Here is a 17,892-nt window from a genome sequence, read left to right on the forward strand (position 1 = left end):
GACTCTGCTTTCTCACCAAGTCTCCCAGAGGATCTTGAGTGAAAACCAGTTTCAGTTTTTGACAAACGCTTCTGATTCAATTTGGAATCCAGTTGAAGCTCATTGTGACCCCGTGCAGAGTCATGCATGATCACTTCACAAGGCAGTGAGTCATCAGAGCGGTTTTGCACACTTGTCAAACTCTGCCAGGCCATTCCCTCAGTTTCATTGACCCAGTGTAGAATTCACCTTTAAAACTCCACAATTGTTTGCTTTTCTACAAGGTAAGAACAGAGTGCACCGTTCCCAGCGGCACTGCAATGCTAGGTCGATGCGTGGAGAGAAGGGAGCAAGCTCCAAATTTCTGCTCCTCTTGCCAAAAATCTGCTTAATATGTAGTCCTCATATAGAGGACATATCAGATATTAAACTGAAAAGAACAGATACTACACTTGATCTTAGCCAAAAGGCCGAGAAGCGATAATCCACAAGTGTTGGATGTCCACGCCAAGCTCTTGGCGCAAATCTCCCTTGCTGTGGTACCCCGTTTGTAGGTGTGCATAACAATGGCTGCTGCTCATCACCTCCGCCTAAGCTCTCTTTTGTGGACACTTGATTTCTGACCTAGACAATTCTTTGACTTTTCACAATTTCAAAAGGCTCAGCCATAAAGCAAAGCCTGCCAAAATTAGATTCAACTCATGTTTGTTCCTCTCCACGGAAGTCTTTAGTAAAAGGCGAAAGACTTGTGCGTTATGAAGAGAAACCAGAGTCAGCATGGCCCTCTGTTCGAGAGCAGCGGAGGAGCCTCTCCGTCACAGTCACCACCTACGCGGTGGGCCTCTCTTTGCTTTCCGCATGTCAGATTCTAGTATACAACATTCCCACCACGCCCCCATCTGCCAACCAAAATTATACAAGTCTTTATTTGCTCCTGCCCTGACTAGTGATTGGCTTTTAAGCCTTTTTAAGCGATACATCCCTGAACCACTTACATTGGGTCCAAAAAGCTGACTCTGCTTTCTCACCAAGTCTCCCAGAGGATCTTGAGTGAAAACCAGTTTCAGTTTTTGACAAACGCTTCTGATTCAATTTGGAATCCAGTTGAAGCTCATTGTGAACCTGTGCAGAGTCATGAATGATCACTTCACAAGGCAGTGAGTCATCAGAGCGGTTTTGCACACTTGTCAAACTCTGCCAGGCCAATCCCTCAGTTCCATTGACCCAGTGTAGAATTCACCTTTAAAACTCCACAATTGTTTGCTTTTCTACAAGGTAAGAACAGAGTGCACCGTTCCCAGCGGCACTGCAATGCTAGGTCGATGCGTGGAGAGAAGGGAGCAAGCTCCAAATTTCTGCTCCTCTTGCCAAAAATCTGCTTAATATGTAGCCCTCATATAAAGGACATATCAGATATTAAACTGATAAGAACAGATACTACACTTGATCTTAGCCAAAAGGCCGAGAAGCGATAATCCACAAGTGTTGGATGTCCACGCCAAGCTCTTGGCGCAAATCTCCCTTGCTGTGGTACCCCGTTTGTAGGTGTGCATAACAATGGCTGCTGCTCATCACCTCCGCCTAAGCTCTCCTTTGTGGACACTTGATTTCTGACCTAGACAATTCTTTGACTTTTCACAATTTCATAAGGCTCAGCCATAAAGCAAAGCCTGCCAAAAATAGATTCAACTCTAGTTTGTTCCTCTCCACGGAAGTCTTTAGTAAAAGGCGAAAGACTTGTGCGTTATGAAGAGAAACCAGAGTCAGCATGGCCCTCTGTTCGAGAGCAGCGGAGGAGCCTCTCCGTCACAGTCACCACCTACGCGGTGGGCCTCTCTTTGCTTTCCGCATGTCAGATTCTAGTATACAACATTCCCACCACGCCCCCATCTGCCAACCAAAATTATACAAGTCTTTTTTTGCTCCTGCCCTGACTAGTGATTGGCTTTTAAGCCTTTTTAAGCGATACATCCCTGAACCACTTACATTGGGTCCAAAAAGCTGACTCTGCTTTGTCACCAAGTCTCCCAGAGGATCTTGAGTGAAAACCAGTTTCAGTTTTTGACAAACGCTTCTGATTCAATTTGGAATCCAGTTGAAGCTCATTGTGAACCTGTGAAGAGTCATGAATGATCACTTCACAAGGCAGTGAGTCATCAGAGCGGTTTTGCACACTTGTCAAACTCTTCCAGGCCAATCCCTCAGTTCCATTGACCCAGTGTAAAATTCACCTTTAAAACTCCACAATTGTTTGCTTTTCTACAAGGTAAGAACAGAGTGCACCGTTCCCAGCGGCACTGCAATGCTAGGTCGATGCGTGGAGAGAAGGGAGCAAGCTCCAAATTTCTGCTCCTCTTGCCAAAAATCTGCTTAATATGTAGCCCTCATATAAAGGACATATCAGATATTAAACTGATAAGAACAGATACTACACTTGATCTTAGCCAAAAGGCCGAGAAGCGATAATCCACAAGTGTTGGATGTCCACGCCAAGCTCTTGGCGCAAATCTCCCTTGCTGTGGTACCCCGTTTGTAGGTGTGCATAACAATGGCTGCTGCTCATCACCTCCGCCTAAGCTCTCCTTTGTGGACACTTGATTTCTGACCTAGACAATTCTTTGACTTTTCACAATTTCATAAGGCTCAGCCATAAAGCAAAGCCTGCCAAAATTAGATTCAACTCATGTTTGTTCCTCTCCACGGAAGTCTTTAGTAAAAGGCGAAAGACTTGTGCGTTATGAAGAGAAACCAGAGTCAGCATGGCCCTCTGTTCGTGAGCAGCGGAGGAGCCTCTCCGTCACAGTCACCACCTACGCGGTGGGCCTCTCTTTGCTTTCCGCATGTCAGATTCTAGTATACAACATTCCCACCACGCCCCCATCTGCCAACCAAAATTATACAAGTCTTTATTTGCTCCTGCCCTGACTAGTGATTGGCTTTTAAGCCTTTTTAAGCGATACATCCCTGAACCACTTACATTGGGTCCAAAAAGCTGACTCTGCTTTCTCACCAAGTCTCCCAGAGGATCTTGAGTGAAAACCAGTTTCAGTTTTTGACAATCGCTTCTGATTCAATTTGGAATCCAGTTGAAGCTCATTGTGACCCCGTGCAGAGTCATGCATGATCACTTCACAAGGCAGTGAGTCATGAGAGCGGTTTTGAACACTTGTCAAACTCTGCCAGGCCATTCCCTCAGTTTCATTGACCCAGTGTAAAATTCACCTTTAAAACTCCACAATTGTTTGAGTGTTTGCTTTTCTACAAGGTAAGAACAGAGTGCACCGTTCCCAGCGGCACTGCAATGCTAGGTCGATGCGTGGAGAGAAGGGAGCAAGCTCCAAATTTCTGCTCCTCTTGCCAAAAATCTGCTTAATATGTAGCCCTCATATAAAGGACATATCAGATATTAAACTGATAAGAACAGATACTACACTTGATCTTAGCCAAAAGGCCGAGAAGCGATTATCCACAAGTGTTGGATGTCCACGCCAAGCTCTTGGCGCAAATCTCCCTTGCTGTGGTACCCCGTTTGTAGGTGTGCATAACAATGGCTGCTGCTCATCACCTCCGCCTAAGCTCTCCTTTGTGGACACTTGATTTCTGACCTAGACAATTCTTTGACTTTTCACAATTTCATAAGGCTCAGCCATAAAGCAAAGCCTGCCAAAATTAGATTCAACTCATGTTTGTTCCTCTCCACGGAAGTCTTTAGTAAAAGGCGAAAGACTTGTGCGTTATGAAGAGAAACCAGAGTCAGCATGGCCCTCTGTTCGAGAGCAGCGGTGGAGCCTCTCGGTCACAGTCACCACCTACGCGGTGGGCCTCTCTTTGCTTTCCGCATGTCAGATTCTAGTATACAACATTCCCACCACGCCGCCATCTGCCAACCAAAATTATACAAGTCTTTATTTGCTCCTGCCCTGACTAGTGATTGGCTTTTAAGCCTTTTTAAGCGATACATCCCTGAACCACTTACATTGGGTCCAAAAAGCTGACTCTGCTTTCTCACCAAGTCTCTCAGAGGATCTTGAGTGAAAACCAGTTTCAGTTTTTGACAATCGCTTCTGATTCAATTTGGAATCCAGTTGAAGCTCATTGTGACCCCGTGCAGACTCATGCATGATCACTTCACAAGGCAGTGAGTCATCAGAGCGGTTTTGCACACTTGTCAAACTCTGCCAGGCCATTCCCTCAGTTTCATTGACCCAGTGTAGAATTCACCTTTAAAACTCCACAATTGTTTGAGTGTTTGCTTTTCTACAAGGTAAGAACAGAGTGCACCGTTCCCAGCGGCACTGCAATGCTAGGTCGATGCTTGGAGAGAAGGGAGCAAGCTCCAAATTTCTGCTCCTCTTGCCAAAAATCTGCTTAATATGTAGTCCTCATATAGAGGACATATCAGATATTAAACTGAAAAGAACAGATACTACACTTGATCTTAGCCAAAAGGCCGAGAAGCGATAATCCACAAGTGTTGGATGTCCACGGCAAGCTCTTGGCGCAAATCTCCCTTGCTGTGGTACCCCGTTTGTAGGTGTGCATAACAATGGCTGCGGCTCATCACCTCCGCCTAAGCTCTCCTTTGTGGACACTTGATTTCTGACCTAGACAATTCTTTGACTTTTCACAATTTCATAAGGCTCAGCCATAAAGCAAAGCCTGCCAAAAATAGATTCAACTCATGTTTGTTCCTCTCCACGGAAGTCTTTAATAAAAGGCGAAAGACTTGTGCGTTATGAAGAGAAACCAGAGTCAGCATTGCCCTCTGTTCGAGAGCAGCGGTGGAGCCTCTCGGTCACAGTCACCACCTACGCGGTGGGCCTCTCTTTGCTTTCCGCATGTCAGATTCTAGTATACAACATTCCCACCACGCCGCAATCTGCCAACCAAAATTTGACAAGTCTTTATTTGCTCCTGCCCTGACTAGTGATTGGCTTTTAAGCCTTTTTAAGCGATACATCCCTGAACCAATTACATTGGGTCCAAAAAGCTGACTCTGCTTTCTCACCAAGTCTCCCAGAGGATCTTGAGTGAAAACCAGTTTCAGTTTTTGACAAACGCTTCTGATTCAATTTGGAATCCAGTTGAAGCTCATTGTGAACCTGTGCAGAGTCATGCATGATCACTTCACAAGGCAGTGAGTCATCAGAGCGGTTTTGCACACTTGTCAAACTCTGCCAGGCCATTCCCTCAGTTTCATTGACCCAGTGTAGAATTCACCTTTAAAACTCCACAATTGTTTGCTTTTCTACAAGGTAAGAACAGAGTGCACCGTTCCCAGCGGCACTGCAATGCTAGGTCGATGCGTGGAGAGAAGGGAGCAAGCTCCAAATTTCTGCTCCTCTTGCCAAAAATCTGCTTAATATGTAGTCCTCATATAGAGGACATATCAGATATTAAACTGATAAGAACAGATACTACACTTGATCTTAGCCAAAAGGCCGAGAAGCGATAATCCACAAGTGTTGGATGTCCACGCCAAGCTCTTGGCGCAAATCTCCCTTGCTGTGGTACCCCGTTTGTAGGTGTGCATAACAATGGCTGCTGCTCATCACCTCCGCCTAAGCTCTCCTTTGTGGACACTTGATTTCTGACCTAGACAATTCTTTGACTTTTCACAATTTCATAAGGCTCAGCCATAAAGCAAAGCCTGCCAAAATTAGATTCAACTCATGTTTGTTCCTCTCCACGGAAGTCTTTAGTAAAAGGCGAAAGACTTGTGCGTTATGAAGAGAAACCAGAGTCAGCATGGCCCTCTGTTCGAGAGCAGCGGAGGAGCCTCTCCGTCACAGTCACCACCTACGCGGTGGGCCTCTCTTTGCTTTCCGCATGTCAGATTCTAGTATACAACATTCCCACCACGCCCCCATCTGCCAACCAAAATTATACAAGTCTTTATTTGCTCCTGCCCTGACTAGTGATTGGCTTTTAAGCCTTTTTAAGCGATACATCCCTGAACCACTTACATTGGGTCCAAAAAGCTGACTCTGCTTTGTCACCAAGTCTCCCAGAGGATCTTGAGTGAAAACCAGTTTCAGTTTTTGACAAACGCTTCTGATTCAATTTGGAATCCAGTTGAAGCTCATTGTGAACCTGTGAAGAGTCATGAATGATCACTTCACAAGGCAGTGAGTCATCAGAGCGGTTTTGCACACTTGTCAAACTCTGCCAGGCCAATCCCTCAGTTCCATTGACCCAGTGTAAAATTCACCTTTAAAACTCCACAATTGTTTGCTTTTCTACAAGGTAAGAACAGAGTGCACCGTTCCCAGCGGCACTGCAATGCTAGGTCGATGCGTGGAGAGAAGGGAGCAAGCTCCAAATTTCTGCTCCTCTTGCCAAAAATCTGCTTAATATGTAGCCCTCATATAAAGGACATATCAGATATTAAACTGATAAGAACAGATACTACACTTGATCTTAGCCAAAAGGCCGAGAAGCGATAATCCACAAGTGTTGGATGTCCACGCCAAGCTCTTGGCGCAAATCTCCCTTGCTGTGGTACCCCGTTTGTAGGTGTGCATAACAATGGCTGCGGCTCATCACCTCCGCCTAAGCTCTCCTTTGTGGACACTTGATTTCTGACCTAGACAATTCTTTGACTTTTCACAATTTCATAAGGCTCAGCCATAAAGCAAAGCCTGCCAAAAATAGATTCAACTCATGTTTGTTCCTCTCCACGGAAGTCTTTAATAAAAGGCGAAAGACTTGTGCGTTATGAAGAGAAACCAGAGTCAGCATTGCCCTCTGTTCGAGAGCAGCGGTGGAGCCTCTCGGTCACAGTCACCACCTACGCGGTGGGCCTCTCTTTGCTTTCCGCATGTCAGATTCTAGTATACAACATTCCCACCACGCCGCCATCTGCCAACCAAAATTATACAAGTCTTTATTTGCTCCTGCCCTGACTAGTGATTGGCTTTTAAGCCTTTTTAAGCGATACATCCCTGAACCAATTACATTGGGTCCAAAAAGCTGACTCTGCTTTCTCACCAAGTCTCCCAGAGGATCTTGAGTGAAAACCAGTTTCAGTTTTTGACAAACGCTTCTGATTCAATTTGGAATCCAGTTGAAGCTCATTGTGACCCCGTGCAGAGTCATGCATGATCACTTCACAAGGCAGTGAGTCATCAGAGCGGTTTTGCACACTTGTCAAACTCTGCCAGGCCATTCCCTCAGTTTCATTGACCCAGTGTAGAATTCACCTTTAAAACTCCACAATTGTTTGCTTTTCTACAAGGTAAGAACAGAGTGCACCGTTCCCAGCGGCACTGCAATGCTAGGTCGATGCGTGGAGAGAAGGGAGCAAGCTCCAAATTTCTGCTCCTCTTGCCAAAAATCTGCTTAATATGTAGCCCTCATATAAAGGACATATCAGACATTAAACTGATAAGAACAGATACTACACTTGATCTTAGCCAAAAGGCCGAGAAGCGATAATCCACAAGTGTTGGATGTCCACGCCAAGCTCTTGGCGCAAATCTCCCTTGCTGTGGTACCCCGTTTGTAGGTGTGCATAACAATGGCTGCGGCTCATCACCTCCGCCTAAGCTCTCCTTTGTGGACACTTGATTTCTGACCTAGACAATTCTTTGACTTTTCACAATTTCATAAGGCTCAGCCATAAAGCAAAGCCTGCCAAAAATAGATTCAACTCATGTTTGTTCCTCTCCACGGAAGTCTTTAATAAAAGGCGAAAGACTTGTGCGTTATGAAGAGAAACCAGAGTCAGCATTGCCCTCTGTTCGAGAGCAGCGGTGGAGCCTCTCGGTCACAGTCACCACCTACGCGGTGGGCCTCTCTTTGCTTTCCGCATGTCAGATTCTAGTATACAACATTCCCACCACGCCGCAATCTGCCAACCAAAATTTGACAAGTCTTTATTTGCTCCAGCCCTGACTAGTGATTGGCTTTTAAGCCTTTTTAAGCGATACATCCCTGAACCAATTACATTGGGTCCAAAAAGCTGACTCTGCTTTCTCACCAAGTCTCCCAGAGGATCTTGAGTGAAAACCAGTTTCAGTTTTTGACAAACGCTTCTGATTCAATTTGGAATCCAGTTGAAGCTCATTGTGAACCTGTGCAGAGTCATGCATGATCACTTCACAAGGCAGTGAGTCATCAGAGCGGTTTTGCACACTTGTCAAACTCTGCCAGGCCATTCCCTCAGTTTCATTGACCCAGTGTAGAATTCACCTTTAAAACTCCACAATTGTTTGCTTTTCTACAAGGTAAGAACAGAGTGCACCGTTCCCAGCGGCACTGCAATGCTAGGTCGATGCGTGGAGAGAAGGGAGCAAGCTCCAAATTTCTGCTCCTCTTGCCAAAAATCTGCTTAATATGTAGTCCTCATATAGAGGACATATCAGATATTAAACTGATAAGAACAGATACTACACTTGATCTTAGCCAAAAGGCCGAGAAGCGATAATCCACAAGTGTTGGATGTCCACGCCAAGCTCTTGGCGCAAATCTCCCTTGCTGTGGTACCCCGTTTGTAGGTGTGCATAACAATGGCTGCTGCTCATCACCTCCGCCTAAGCTCTCCTTTGTGGACACTTGATTTCTGACCTAGACAATTCTTTGACTTTTCACAATTTCATAAGGCTCAGCCATAAAGCAAAGCCTGCCAAAATTAGATTCAACTCATGTTTGTTCCTCTCCACGGAAGTCTTTAGTAAAAGGCGAAAGACTTGTGCGTTATGAAGAGAAACCAGAGTCAGCATGGCCCTCTGTTCGAGAGCAGCGGAGGAGCCTCTCCGTCACAGTCACCACCTACGCGGTGGGCCTCTCTTTGCTTTCCGCATGTCAGATTCTAGTATACAACATTCCCACCACGCCCCCATCTGCCAACCAAAATTATACAAGTCTTTATTTGCTCCTGCCCTGACTAGTGATTGGCTTTTAAGCCTTTTTAAGCGATACATCCCTGAACCACTTACATTGGGTCCAAAAAGCTGACTCTGCTTTGTCACCAAGTCTCCCAGAGGATCTTGAGTGAAAACCAGTTTCAGTTTTTGACAAACGCTTCTGATTCAATTTGGAATCCAGTTGAAGCTCATTGTGAACCTGTGAAGAGTCATGAATGATCACTTCACAAGGCAGTGAGTCATCAGAGCGGTTTTGCACACTTGTCAAACTCTGCCAGGCCAATCCCTCAGTTCCATTGACCCAGTGTAAAATTCACCTTTAAAACTCCACAATTGTTTGCTTTTCTACAAGGTAAGAACAGAGTGCACCGTTCCCAGCGGCACTGCAATGCTAGGTCGATGCGTGGAGAGAAGGGAGCAAGCTCCAAATTTCTGCTCCTCTTGCCAAAAATCTGCTTAATATGTAGCCCTCATATAAAGGACATATCAGATATTAAACTGATAAGAACAGATACTACACTTGATCTTAGCCAAAAGGCCGAGAAGCGATAATCCACAAGTGTTGGATGTCCACGCCAAGCTCTTGGCGCAAATCTCCCTTGCTGTGGTACCCCGTTTGTAGGTGTGCATAACAATGGCTGCGGCTCATCACCTCCGCCTAAGCTCTCCTTTGTGGACACTTGATTTCTGACCTAGACAATTCTTTGACTTTTCACAATTTCATAAGGCTCAGCCATAAAGCAAAGCCTGCCAAAAATAGATTCAACTCATGTTTGTTCCTCTCCACGGAAGTCTTTAATAAAAGGCGAAAGACTTGTGCGTTATGAAGAGAAACCAGAGTCAGCATTGCCCTCTGTTCGAGAGCAGCGGTGGAGCCTCTCGGTCACAGTCACCACCTACGCGGTGGGCCTCTCTTTGCTTTCCGCATGTCAGATTCTAGTATACAACATTCCCACCACGCCGCCATCTGCCAACCAAAATTATACAAGTCTTTATTTGCTCCTGCCCTGACTAGTGATTGGCTTTTAAGCCTTTTTAAGCGATACATCCCTGAACCAATTACATTGGGTCCAAAAAGCTGACTCTGCTTTCTCACCAAGTCTCCCAGAGGATCTTGAGTGAAAACCAGTTTCAGTTTTTGACAAACGCTTCTGATTCAATTTGGAATCCAGTTGAAGCTCATTGTGACCCCGTGCAGAGTCATGCATGATCACTTCACAAGGCAGTGAGTCATCAGAGCGGTTTTGCACACTTGTCAAACTCTGCCAGGCCATTCCCTCAGTTTCATTGACCCAGTGTAGAATTCACCTTTAAAACTCCACAATTGTTTGCTTTTCTACAAGGTAAGAACAGAGTGCACCGTTCCCAGCGGCACTGCAATGCTAGGTCGATGCGTGGAGAGAAGGGAGCAAGCTCCAAATTTCTGCTCCTCTTGCCAAAAATCTGCTTAATATGTAGCCCTCATATAAAGGACATATCAGACATTAAACTGATAAGAACAGATACTACACTTGATCTTAGCCAAAAGGCCGAGAAGCGATAATCCACAAGTGTTGGATGTCCACGCCAAGCTCTTGGCGCAAATCTCCCTTGCTGTGGTACCCCGTTTGTAGGTGTGCATAACAATGGCTGCTGCTCATCACCTCCGCCTAAGCTCTCCTTTGTGGACACTTGATTTCTGACCTAGACAATTCTTTGACTTTTCACAATTTCATAAGGCTCAGCCATAAAGCAAAGCCTGCCAAAATTAGATTCAACTCATGTTTGTTCCTCTCCACGGAAGTCTTTAGTAAAAGGCGAAAGACTTGTGCGTTATGAAGAGAAACCAGAGTCAGCATGGCCCTCTGTTCGAGAGCAGCGGTGGAGCCTCTCGGTCACAGTCACCACCTACGCGGTGGGCCTCTCTTTGCTTTCCGCATGTCAGATTCTAGTATACAACATTCCCACCACGCCGCCATCTGCCAACCAAAATTATACAAGTCTTTATTTGCTCCTGCCCTGACTAGTGATTGGCTTTTAAGCCTTTTTAAGCGATACATCCCTGAACCAATTACATTGGGTCCAAAAAGCTGACTCTGCTTTCTCACCAAGTCTCCCAGAGGATCTTGAGTGAAAACCAGTTTCAGTTTTTGACAAACGCTTCTGATTCAATTTGGAATCCAGTTGAAGCTCATTGTGACCCCGTGCAGAGTCATGCATGATCACTTCACAAGGCAGTGAGTCATCAGAGCGGTTTTGCACACTTGTCAAACTCTGCCAGGCCATTCCCTCAGTTTCATTGACCCAGTGTAGAATTCACCTTTAAAACTCCACAATTGTTTGCTTTTCTACAAGGTAAGAACAGAGTGCACCGTTCCCAGCGGCACTGCAATGCTAGGTCGATGCGTGGAGAGAAGGGAGCAAGCTCCAAATTTCTGCTCCTCTTGCCAAAAATCTGCTTAATACGTAGTCCTCATATAGAGGACATATCAGATATTAAACTGATAAGAACAGATACTACACTTGATCTTAGCCAAAAGGCCGAGAAGCGATAATCCACAAGTGTTGGATGTCCACGCCAAGCTCTTGGCGCAAATCTCCCTTGCTGTGGTACCCCGTTTGTAGGTGTGCATAACAATGGCTGCTGCTCATCACCTCCGCCTAAGCTCTCCTTTGTGGACACTTGATTTCTGACCTAGACAATTCTTTGACTTTTCACAATTTCATAAGGCTCAGCCATAAAGCAAAGCCTGCCAAAAATAGATTCAACTCTAGTTTGTTCCTCTCCACGGAAGTCTTTAGTAAAAGGCGAAAGACTTGTGCGTTATGAAGAGAAACCAGAGTCAGCATGGCCCTCTGTTCGAGAGCAGCGGTGGAGCCTCTCGGTCACAGTCACCACCTACGCGGTGGGCCTCTCTTTGCTTTCCGCATGTCAGATTCTAGTATACAACATTCCCAACACGCCCCCATCTGCCAACCAAAATTATACAAGTCTTTATTTGCTCCTGCCCTGACTAGTGATTGGCTTTTAAGCCTTTTTAAGCGATACATCCCTGAACCACTTACATTGGGTCCAAAAAGCTGACTCTGCTTTCTCACCAAGTCTCCCAGAGGATCTTTAGTGAAAACCAGTTTCAGTTTTTGACAAACGCTTCTGATTCAATTTGGAATCCAGTTGAAGCTCATTGTGACCCCGTGCAGAGTCATGCATGATCACTTCACAAGGCAGTGAGTCATCAGAGCGGTTTTGCACACTTGTCAAACTCTGCCAGGCCATTCCCTCAGTTTCATTGACCCAGTGTAGAATTCACCTTTAAAACTCCACAATTGTTTGCTTTTCTACAAGGTAAGAACAGAGTGCACCGTTCCCAGCGGCACTGCAATGCTAGGTCGATGCGTGGAGAGAAGGGAGCAAGCTCCAAATTTCTGCTCCTCTTGCCAAAAATCTGCTTAATACGTAGTCCTCATATAGAGGACATATCAGATATTAAACTGATAAGAACAGATACTACACTTGATCTTAGCCAAAAGGCCGAGAAGCGATAATCCTCAAGTGTTGGATGTCCACGCCAAGCTCTTGGCGCAAATCTCCCTTGCTGTGGTACCCCGTTTGTAGGTGTGCATAACAATGGCTGCTGCTCATCACCTCCGCCTAAGCTCTCCTTTGTGGACACTTGATTTCTGACCTAGACAATTCTTTGACTTTTCACAATTTCATAAGGCTCAGCCATAAAGCAAAGCCTGCCAAAATTAGATTCAACTCATGTTTGTTCCTCTCCACGGAAGTCTTTAGTAAAAGGCGAAAGACTTGTGCGTTATGAAGAGAAACCAGAGTCAGCATGGCCCTCTGTTCGTGAGCAGCGGAGGAGCCTCTCCGTCACAGTCACCACCTACGCGGTGGGCCTCTCTTTGCTTTCCGCATGTCAGATTCTAGTATACAACATTCCCACCACGCCGCCATCTGCCAACCAAAATTATACAAGTCTTTATTTGCTCCTGCCCTGACTAGTGATTGGCTTTTAAGCCTTTTTAAGCGATACATCCCTGAACTAATTACATTGGGTCCAAAAAGCTGACTCTGCTTTCTCACCAAGTCTCCCAGAGGATCTTGAGTGAAAACCAGTTTCAGTTTTTGACAAACGCTTCTGATTCAATTTGGAATCCAGTTGAAGCTCATTGTGACCCCGTGCAGAGTCATGCATGATCACTTCACAAGGCAGTGAGTCATCAGAGCGGTTTTGCACACTTGTCAAACTCTGCCAGGCCATTCCCTCAGTTTCATTGACCCAGTGTAGAATTCACCTTTAAAACTCCACAATTGTTTGCTTTTCTACAAGGTAAGAACAGAGTGCACCGTTCCCAGCGGCACTGCAATGCTAGGTCGATGCGTGGAGAGAAGGGAGCAAGCTCCAAATTTCTGCTCCTCTTGCCAAAAATCTGCTTAATATGTAGTCCTCATATAGAGGACATATCAGATATTAAACTGAAAAGAACAGATACTACACTTGATCTTAGCCAAAAGGCCGAGAAGCGATAATCCACAAGTGTTGGATGTCCACGCCAAGCTCTTGGCGCAAATCTCCCTTGCTGTGGTACCCCGTTTGTAGGTGTGCATAACAATGGCTGCTGCTCATCACCTCCGCCTAAGCTCTCTTTTGTGGACACTTGATTTCTGACCTAGACAATTCTTTGACTTTTCACAATTTCATAAGGCTCAGCCATAAAGCAAAGCCTGCCAAAATTAGATTCAACTCATGTTTGTTCCTCTCCACGGAAGTCTTTAGTAAAAGGCGAAAGACTTGTGCGTTATGAAGAGAAACCAGAGTCAGCATGGCCCTCTGTTCGAGAGCAGCGGAGGAGCCTCTCCGTCACAGTCACCACCTACGCGGTGGGCCTCTCTTTGCTTTCCGCATGTCAGATTCTAGTATACAACATTCCCACCACGCCCCCATCTGCCAACCAAAATTATACAAGTCTTTATTTGCTCCTGCCCTGACTAGTGATTGGCTTTTAAGCCTTTTTAAGCGATACATCCCTGAACCACTTACATTGGGTCCAAAAAGCTGACTCTGCTTTCTCACCAAGTCTCCCAGAGGATCTTGAGTGAAAACCAGTTTCAGTTTTTGACAAACGCTTCTGATTCAATTTGGAATCCAGTTGAAGCTCATTGTGAACCTGTGCAGAGTCATGAATGATCACTTCACAAGGCAGTGAGTCATCAGAGCGGTTTTGCACACTTGTCAAACTCTGCCAGGCCAATCCCTCAGTTCCATTGACCCAGTGTAGAATTCACCTTTAAAACTCCACAATTGTTTGCTTTTCTACAAGGTAAGAACAGAGTGCACCGTTCCCAGCGGCACTGCAATGCTAGGTCGATGCGTGGAGAGAAGGGAGCAAGCTCCAAATTTCTGCTCCTCTTGCCAAAAATCTGCTTAATATGTAGCCCTCATATAAAGGACATATCAGATATTAAACTGATAAGAACAGATACTACACTTGATCTTAGCCAAAAGGCCAAGAAGCGATAATCCACAAGTGTTGGATGTCCACGGCAAGCTCTTGGCGCAAATCTCCCTTGCTGTGGTACCCCGTTTGTAGGTGTGCATAACAATGGCTGCTGCTCATCACCTCCGCCTAAGCTCTCCTTTGTGGACACTTGATTTCTGACCTAGACAATTCTTTGACTTTTCACAATTTCATAAGGCTCAGCCATAAAGCAAAGCCTGCCAAAAATAGATTCAACTCTAGTTTGTTCCTCTCCACGGAAGTCTTTAGTAAAAGGCGAAAGACTTGTGCGTTATGAAGAGAAACCAGAGTCAGCATGGCCCTCTGTTCGAGAGCAGCGGAGGAGCCTCTCCGTCACAGTCACCACCTACGCGGTGGGCCTCTCTTTGCTTTCCGCATGTGAGATTCTAGTATACAACATTCCCACCACGCCCCCATCTGCCAACCAAAATTATACAAGTCTTTATTTGCTCCTGCCCTGACTAGTGATTGGCTTTTAAGCCTTTTTAAGCGATACATCCCTGAACCACTTACATTGGGTCCAAAAAGCTGACTCTGCTTTGTCACCAAGTCTCCCAGAGGATCTTGAGTGAAAACCAGTTTCAGTTTTTGACAAACGCTTCTGATTCAATTTGGAATCCAGTTGAAGCTCATTGTGAACCTGTGAAGAGTCATGAATGATCACTTCACAAGGCAGTGAGTCATCAGAGCGGTTTTGCACACTTGTCAAACTCTGCCAGGCCAATCCCTCAGTTCCATTGACCCAGTGTAAAATTCACCTTTAAAACTCCACAATTGTTTGCTTTTCTACAAGGTAAGAACAGAGTGCACCGTTCCCAGCGGCACTGCAATGCTAGGTCGATGCGTGGAGAGAAGGGAGCAAGCTCCAAATTTCTGCTCCTCTTGCCAAAAATCTGCTTAATATGTAGCCCTCATATAAAGGACATATCAGATATTAAACTGATAAGAACAGATACTACACTTGATCTTAGCCAAAAGGCCGAGAAGCGATAATCCACAAGTGTTGGATGTCCACGCCAAGCTCTTGGCGCAAATCTCCCTTGCTGTGGTACCCCGTTTGTAGGTGTGCATAACAATGGCTGCTGCTCATCACCTCCGCCTAAGCTCTCCTTTGTGGACACTTGATTTCTGACCTAGACAATTCTTTGACTTTTCACAATTTCATAAGGCTCAGCCATAAAGCAAAGCCTGCCAAAATTAGATTCAACTCATGTTTGTTCCTCTCCACGGAAGTCTTTAGTAAAAGGCGAAAGACTTGTGCGTTATGAAGAGAAACCAGAGTCAGCATGGCCCTCTGTTCGTGAGCAGCGGAGGAGCCTCTCCGTCACAGTCACCACCTACGCGGTGGGCCTCTCTTTGCTTTCCGCATGTCAGATTCTAGTATACAACATTCCCACCACGCCCCCATCTGCCAACCAAAATTATACAAGTCTTTATTTGCTCCTGCCCTGACTAGTGATTGGCTTTTAAGCCTTTTTAAGCGATACATCCCTGAACCACTTACATTGGGTCCAAAAAGCTGACTCTGCTTTCTCACCAAGTCTCCCAGAGGATCTTGAGTGAAAACCAGTTTCAGTTTTTGACAATCGCTTCTGATTCAATTTGGAATCCAGTTGAAGCTCATTGTGACCCCGTGCAGAGTCATGCATGATCACTTCACAAGGCAGAGAGTCATGAGAGCGGTTTTGAACACTTGTCAAACTCTGCCAGGCCATTCCCTCAGTTTCATTGACCCAGTGTAAAATTCACCTTTAAAACTCCACAATTGTTTGAGTGTTTGCTTTTCTACAAGGTAAGAACAGAGTGCACCGTTCCCAGCGGCACTGCAATGCTAGGTCGATGCGTGGAGAGAAGGGAGCAAGCTCCAAATTTCTGCTCCTCTTGCCAAAAATCTGCTTAATATGTAGCCCTCATATAAAGGACATATCAGATATTAAACTGATAAGAACAGATACTACACTTGATCTTAGCCAAAAGGCTGAGAAGCGATAATCCACAAGTGTTGGATGTCCACGCCAAGCTCTTGGCGCAAATCTCCCTTGCTGTGGTACCCCGTTTGTAGGTGTGCATAACAATGGCTGCTGCTCATCACCTCCGCCTAAGCTCTCCTTTGTGGACACTTGATTTCTGACCTAGACAATTCTTTGACTTTTCACAATTTCATAAGGCTCAGCCATAAAGCAAAGCCTGCCAAAATTAGATTCAACTCATGTTTGTTCCTCTCCACGGAAGTCTTTAGTAAAAGGCGAAAGACTTGTGCGTTATGAAGAGAAACCAGAGTCAGCATGGCCCTCTGTTCGAGAGCAGCGGTGGAGCCTCTCGGTCACAGTCACCACCTACGCGGTGGGCCTCTCTTTGCTTTCCGCATGTCAGATTCTAGTATACAACATTCCCACCACGCCGCCATCTGCCAACCAAAATTATACAAGTCTTTATTTGCTCCTGCCCTGACTAGTGATTGGCTTTTAAGCCTTTTTAAGCGATACATCCCTGAACCACTTACATTGGGTCCAAAAAGCTGACTCTGCTTTCTCACCAAGTCTCTCAGAGGATCTTGAGTGAAAACCAGTTTCAGTTTTTGACAATCGCTTCTGATTCAATTTGGAATCCAGTTGAAGCTCATTGTGACCCCGTGCAGAGTCATGCATGATCACTTCACAAGGCAGTGAGTCATCAGAGCGGTTTTGCACACTTGTCAAACTCTGCCAGGCCATTCCCTCAGTTTCATTGACCCAGTGTAGAATTCACCTTTAAAACTCCACAATTGTTTGAGTGTTTGCTTTTCTACAAGGTAAGAACAGAGTGCACCGTTCCCAGCGGCACTGCAATGCTAGGTCGATGCTTGGAGAGAAGGGAGCAAGCTCCAAATTTCTGCTCCTCTTGCCAAAAATCTGCTTAATATGTAGTCCTCATATAGAGGACATATCAGATATTAAACTGAAAAGAACAGATACTACACTTGATCTTAGCCAAAAGGCCGAGAAGCGATAATCCACAAGTGTTGGATGTCCACGGCAAGCTCTTGGCGCAAATCTCCCTTGCTGTGGTACCCCGTTTGTAGGTGTGCATAACAATGGCTGCGGCTCATCACCTCCGCCTAAGCTCTCCTTTGTGGACACTTGATTTCTGACCTAGACAATTCTTTGACTTTTCACAATTTCATAAGGCTCAGCCATAAAGCAAAGCCTGCCAAAAATAGATTCAACTCATGTTTGTTCCTCTCCACGGAAGTCTTTAATAAAAGGCGAAAGACTTGTGCGTTATGAAGAGAAACCAGAGTCAGCATTGCCCTCTGTTCGAGAGCAGCGGTGGAGCCTCTCGGTCACAGTCACCACCTACGCGGTGGGCCTCTCTTTGCTTTCCGCATGTCAGATTCTAGTATACAACATTCCCACCACGCCGCAATCTGCCAACCAAAATTTGACAAGTCTTTATTTGCTCCTGCCCTGACTAGTGATTGGCTTTTAAGCCTTTTTAAGCGATACATCCCTGAACCAATTACATTGGGTCCAAAAAGCTGACTCTGCTTTCTCACCAAGTC

At 45.5% G+C, this 17,892-nt stretch overlaps 36 non-coding genes across 36 annotated transcripts; all 36 read right to left on the bottom strand.

Moving 5' to 3' along the window:
* Positions 1–269: 269 nt before the first annotated feature.
* Positions 270–461, bottom strand: LOC128427472 (U2 spliceosomal RNA). The gene has a single exon (XR_008333373.1). It is a non-coding gene; the product is annotated as a U2 spliceosomal RNA (small nuclear RNA).
* Positions 462–637: 176 nt separating this feature from the next.
* LOC128427870 (U5 spliceosomal RNA) lies at positions 638–754 on the bottom strand. Its single transcript, XR_008333710.1, has one exon. It is a non-coding gene; the product is annotated as a U5 spliceosomal RNA (small nuclear RNA).
* A 506-nt stretch (positions 755–1,260) lies between these two features.
* LOC128427508 (U2 spliceosomal RNA) lies at positions 1,261–1,452 on the bottom strand. The gene has a single exon (XR_008333406.1). It is a non-coding gene; the product is annotated as a U2 spliceosomal RNA (small nuclear RNA).
* Positions 1,453–1,632: 180 nt separating this feature from the next.
* LOC128427711 (U5 spliceosomal RNA) lies at positions 1,633–1,745 on the bottom strand. The gene has a single exon (XR_008333566.1). It is a non-coding gene; the product is annotated as a U5 spliceosomal RNA (small nuclear RNA).
* A 506-nt stretch (positions 1,746–2,251) lies between these two features.
* On the bottom strand, positions 2,252–2,443 carry LOC128427510 (U2 spliceosomal RNA). The gene has a single exon (XR_008333407.1). It is a non-coding gene; the product is annotated as a U2 spliceosomal RNA (small nuclear RNA).
* A 176-nt stretch (positions 2,444–2,619) lies between these two features.
* LOC128427872 (U5 spliceosomal RNA) lies at positions 2,620–2,736 on the bottom strand. Its single transcript, XR_008333712.1, has one exon. It is a non-coding gene; the product is annotated as a U5 spliceosomal RNA (small nuclear RNA).
* Positions 2,737–3,250: 514 nt separating this feature from the next.
* On the bottom strand, positions 3,251–3,442 carry LOC128427511 (U2 spliceosomal RNA). Its single transcript, XR_008333408.1, has one exon. It is a non-coding gene; the product is annotated as a U2 spliceosomal RNA (small nuclear RNA).
* A 176-nt stretch (positions 3,443–3,618) lies between these two features.
* On the bottom strand, positions 3,619–3,735 carry LOC128427873 (U5 spliceosomal RNA). Its single transcript, XR_008333713.1, has one exon. It is a non-coding gene; the product is annotated as a U5 spliceosomal RNA (small nuclear RNA).
* A 514-nt stretch (positions 3,736–4,249) lies between these two features.
* Positions 4,250–4,441, bottom strand: LOC128427555 (U2 spliceosomal RNA). The gene has a single exon (XR_008333448.1). It is a non-coding gene; the product is annotated as a U2 spliceosomal RNA (small nuclear RNA).
* Positions 4,442–4,621: 180 nt separating this feature from the next.
* Positions 4,622–4,734, bottom strand: LOC128427943 (U5 spliceosomal RNA). Its single transcript, XR_008333775.1, has one exon. It is a non-coding gene; the product is annotated as a U5 spliceosomal RNA (small nuclear RNA).
* Positions 4,735–5,240: 506 nt separating this feature from the next.
* Positions 5,241–5,432, bottom strand: LOC128427526 (U2 spliceosomal RNA). Its single transcript, XR_008333422.1, has one exon. It is a non-coding gene; the product is annotated as a U2 spliceosomal RNA (small nuclear RNA).
* Positions 5,433–5,608: 176 nt separating this feature from the next.
* On the bottom strand, positions 5,609–5,725 carry LOC128427874 (U5 spliceosomal RNA). Its single transcript, XR_008333714.1, has one exon. It is a non-coding gene; the product is annotated as a U5 spliceosomal RNA (small nuclear RNA).
* Positions 5,726–6,231: 506 nt separating this feature from the next.
* On the bottom strand, positions 6,232–6,423 carry LOC128427512 (U2 spliceosomal RNA). The gene has a single exon (XR_008333409.1). It is a non-coding gene; the product is annotated as a U2 spliceosomal RNA (small nuclear RNA).
* A 180-nt stretch (positions 6,424–6,603) lies between these two features.
* LOC128427925 (U5 spliceosomal RNA) lies at positions 6,604–6,716 on the bottom strand. Its single transcript, XR_008333759.1, has one exon. It is a non-coding gene; the product is annotated as a U5 spliceosomal RNA (small nuclear RNA).
* Positions 6,717–7,222: 506 nt separating this feature from the next.
* On the bottom strand, positions 7,223–7,414 carry LOC128427582 (U2 spliceosomal RNA). Its single transcript, XR_008333473.1, has one exon. It is a non-coding gene; the product is annotated as a U2 spliceosomal RNA (small nuclear RNA).
* A 180-nt stretch (positions 7,415–7,594) lies between these two features.
* On the bottom strand, positions 7,595–7,707 carry LOC128427926 (U5 spliceosomal RNA). The gene has a single exon (XR_008333760.1). It is a non-coding gene; the product is annotated as a U5 spliceosomal RNA (small nuclear RNA).
* Positions 7,708–8,213: 506 nt separating this feature from the next.
* Positions 8,214–8,405, bottom strand: LOC128427538 (U2 spliceosomal RNA). Its single transcript, XR_008333433.1, has one exon. It is a non-coding gene; the product is annotated as a U2 spliceosomal RNA (small nuclear RNA).
* A 176-nt stretch (positions 8,406–8,581) lies between these two features.
* On the bottom strand, positions 8,582–8,698 carry LOC128427876 (U5 spliceosomal RNA). The gene has a single exon (XR_008333715.1). It is a non-coding gene; the product is annotated as a U5 spliceosomal RNA (small nuclear RNA).
* A 506-nt stretch (positions 8,699–9,204) lies between these two features.
* LOC128427513 (U2 spliceosomal RNA) lies at positions 9,205–9,396 on the bottom strand. Its single transcript, XR_008333410.1, has one exon. It is a non-coding gene; the product is annotated as a U2 spliceosomal RNA (small nuclear RNA).
* A 180-nt stretch (positions 9,397–9,576) lies between these two features.
* Positions 9,577–9,689, bottom strand: LOC128427928 (U5 spliceosomal RNA). The gene has a single exon (XR_008333762.1). It is a non-coding gene; the product is annotated as a U5 spliceosomal RNA (small nuclear RNA).
* Positions 9,690–10,195: 506 nt separating this feature from the next.
* LOC128427583 (U2 spliceosomal RNA) lies at positions 10,196–10,387 on the bottom strand. Its single transcript, XR_008333474.1, has one exon. It is a non-coding gene; the product is annotated as a U2 spliceosomal RNA (small nuclear RNA).
* Positions 10,388–10,563: 176 nt separating this feature from the next.
* LOC128427877 (U5 spliceosomal RNA) lies at positions 10,564–10,680 on the bottom strand. The gene has a single exon (XR_008333716.1). It is a non-coding gene; the product is annotated as a U5 spliceosomal RNA (small nuclear RNA).
* A 506-nt stretch (positions 10,681–11,186) lies between these two features.
* LOC128427895 (U2 spliceosomal RNA) lies at positions 11,187–11,378 on the bottom strand. The gene has a single exon (XR_008333733.1). It is a non-coding gene; the product is annotated as a U2 spliceosomal RNA (small nuclear RNA).
* Positions 11,379–11,558: 180 nt separating this feature from the next.
* LOC128427713 (U5 spliceosomal RNA) lies at positions 11,559–11,671 on the bottom strand. The gene has a single exon (XR_008333568.1). It is a non-coding gene; the product is annotated as a U5 spliceosomal RNA (small nuclear RNA).
* Positions 11,672–12,177: 506 nt separating this feature from the next.
* LOC128427907 (U2 spliceosomal RNA) lies at positions 12,178–12,369 on the bottom strand. Its single transcript, XR_008333744.1, has one exon. It is a non-coding gene; the product is annotated as a U2 spliceosomal RNA (small nuclear RNA).
* A 176-nt stretch (positions 12,370–12,545) lies between these two features.
* On the bottom strand, positions 12,546–12,662 carry LOC128427878 (U5 spliceosomal RNA). Its single transcript, XR_008333717.1, has one exon. It is a non-coding gene; the product is annotated as a U5 spliceosomal RNA (small nuclear RNA).
* A 506-nt stretch (positions 12,663–13,168) lies between these two features.
* Positions 13,169–13,360, bottom strand: LOC128427473 (U2 spliceosomal RNA). Its single transcript, XR_008333374.1, has one exon. It is a non-coding gene; the product is annotated as a U2 spliceosomal RNA (small nuclear RNA).
* Positions 13,361–13,536: 176 nt separating this feature from the next.
* On the bottom strand, positions 13,537–13,653 carry LOC128427879 (U5 spliceosomal RNA). Its single transcript, XR_008333718.1, has one exon. It is a non-coding gene; the product is annotated as a U5 spliceosomal RNA (small nuclear RNA).
* Positions 13,654–14,159: 506 nt separating this feature from the next.
* On the bottom strand, positions 14,160–14,351 carry LOC128427524 (U2 spliceosomal RNA). Its single transcript, XR_008333420.1, has one exon. It is a non-coding gene; the product is annotated as a U2 spliceosomal RNA (small nuclear RNA).
* A 180-nt stretch (positions 14,352–14,531) lies between these two features.
* On the bottom strand, positions 14,532–14,644 carry LOC128427721 (U5 spliceosomal RNA). The gene has a single exon (XR_008333575.1). It is a non-coding gene; the product is annotated as a U5 spliceosomal RNA (small nuclear RNA).
* Positions 14,645–15,150: 506 nt separating this feature from the next.
* Positions 15,151–15,342, bottom strand: LOC128427515 (U2 spliceosomal RNA). The gene has a single exon (XR_008333412.1). It is a non-coding gene; the product is annotated as a U2 spliceosomal RNA (small nuclear RNA).
* Positions 15,343–15,518: 176 nt separating this feature from the next.
* On the bottom strand, positions 15,519–15,635 carry LOC128427880 (U5 spliceosomal RNA). Its single transcript, XR_008333719.1, has one exon. It is a non-coding gene; the product is annotated as a U5 spliceosomal RNA (small nuclear RNA).
* Positions 15,636–16,149: 514 nt separating this feature from the next.
* On the bottom strand, positions 16,150–16,341 carry LOC128427560 (U2 spliceosomal RNA). The gene has a single exon (XR_008333453.1). It is a non-coding gene; the product is annotated as a U2 spliceosomal RNA (small nuclear RNA).
* Positions 16,342–16,517: 176 nt separating this feature from the next.
* Positions 16,518–16,634, bottom strand: LOC128427881 (U5 spliceosomal RNA). The gene has a single exon (XR_008333720.1). It is a non-coding gene; the product is annotated as a U5 spliceosomal RNA (small nuclear RNA).
* A 514-nt stretch (positions 16,635–17,148) lies between these two features.
* Positions 17,149–17,340, bottom strand: LOC128427556 (U2 spliceosomal RNA). The gene has a single exon (XR_008333449.1). It is a non-coding gene; the product is annotated as a U2 spliceosomal RNA (small nuclear RNA).
* A 180-nt stretch (positions 17,341–17,520) lies between these two features.
* LOC128427944 (U5 spliceosomal RNA) lies at positions 17,521–17,633 on the bottom strand. Its single transcript, XR_008333776.1, has one exon. It is a non-coding gene; the product is annotated as a U5 spliceosomal RNA (small nuclear RNA).
* Between the last annotated feature and the right edge of the window lie 259 nt (positions 17,634–17,892).

This window comes from Pleuronectes platessa, chromosome 21, assembly GCF_947347685.1.
Source record: "Pleuronectes platessa chromosome 21, fPlePla1.1, whole genome shotgun sequence".
NCBI lineage: Eukaryota > Metazoa > Chordata > Actinopteri > Pleuronectiformes > Pleuronectidae > Pleuronectes > Pleuronectes platessa.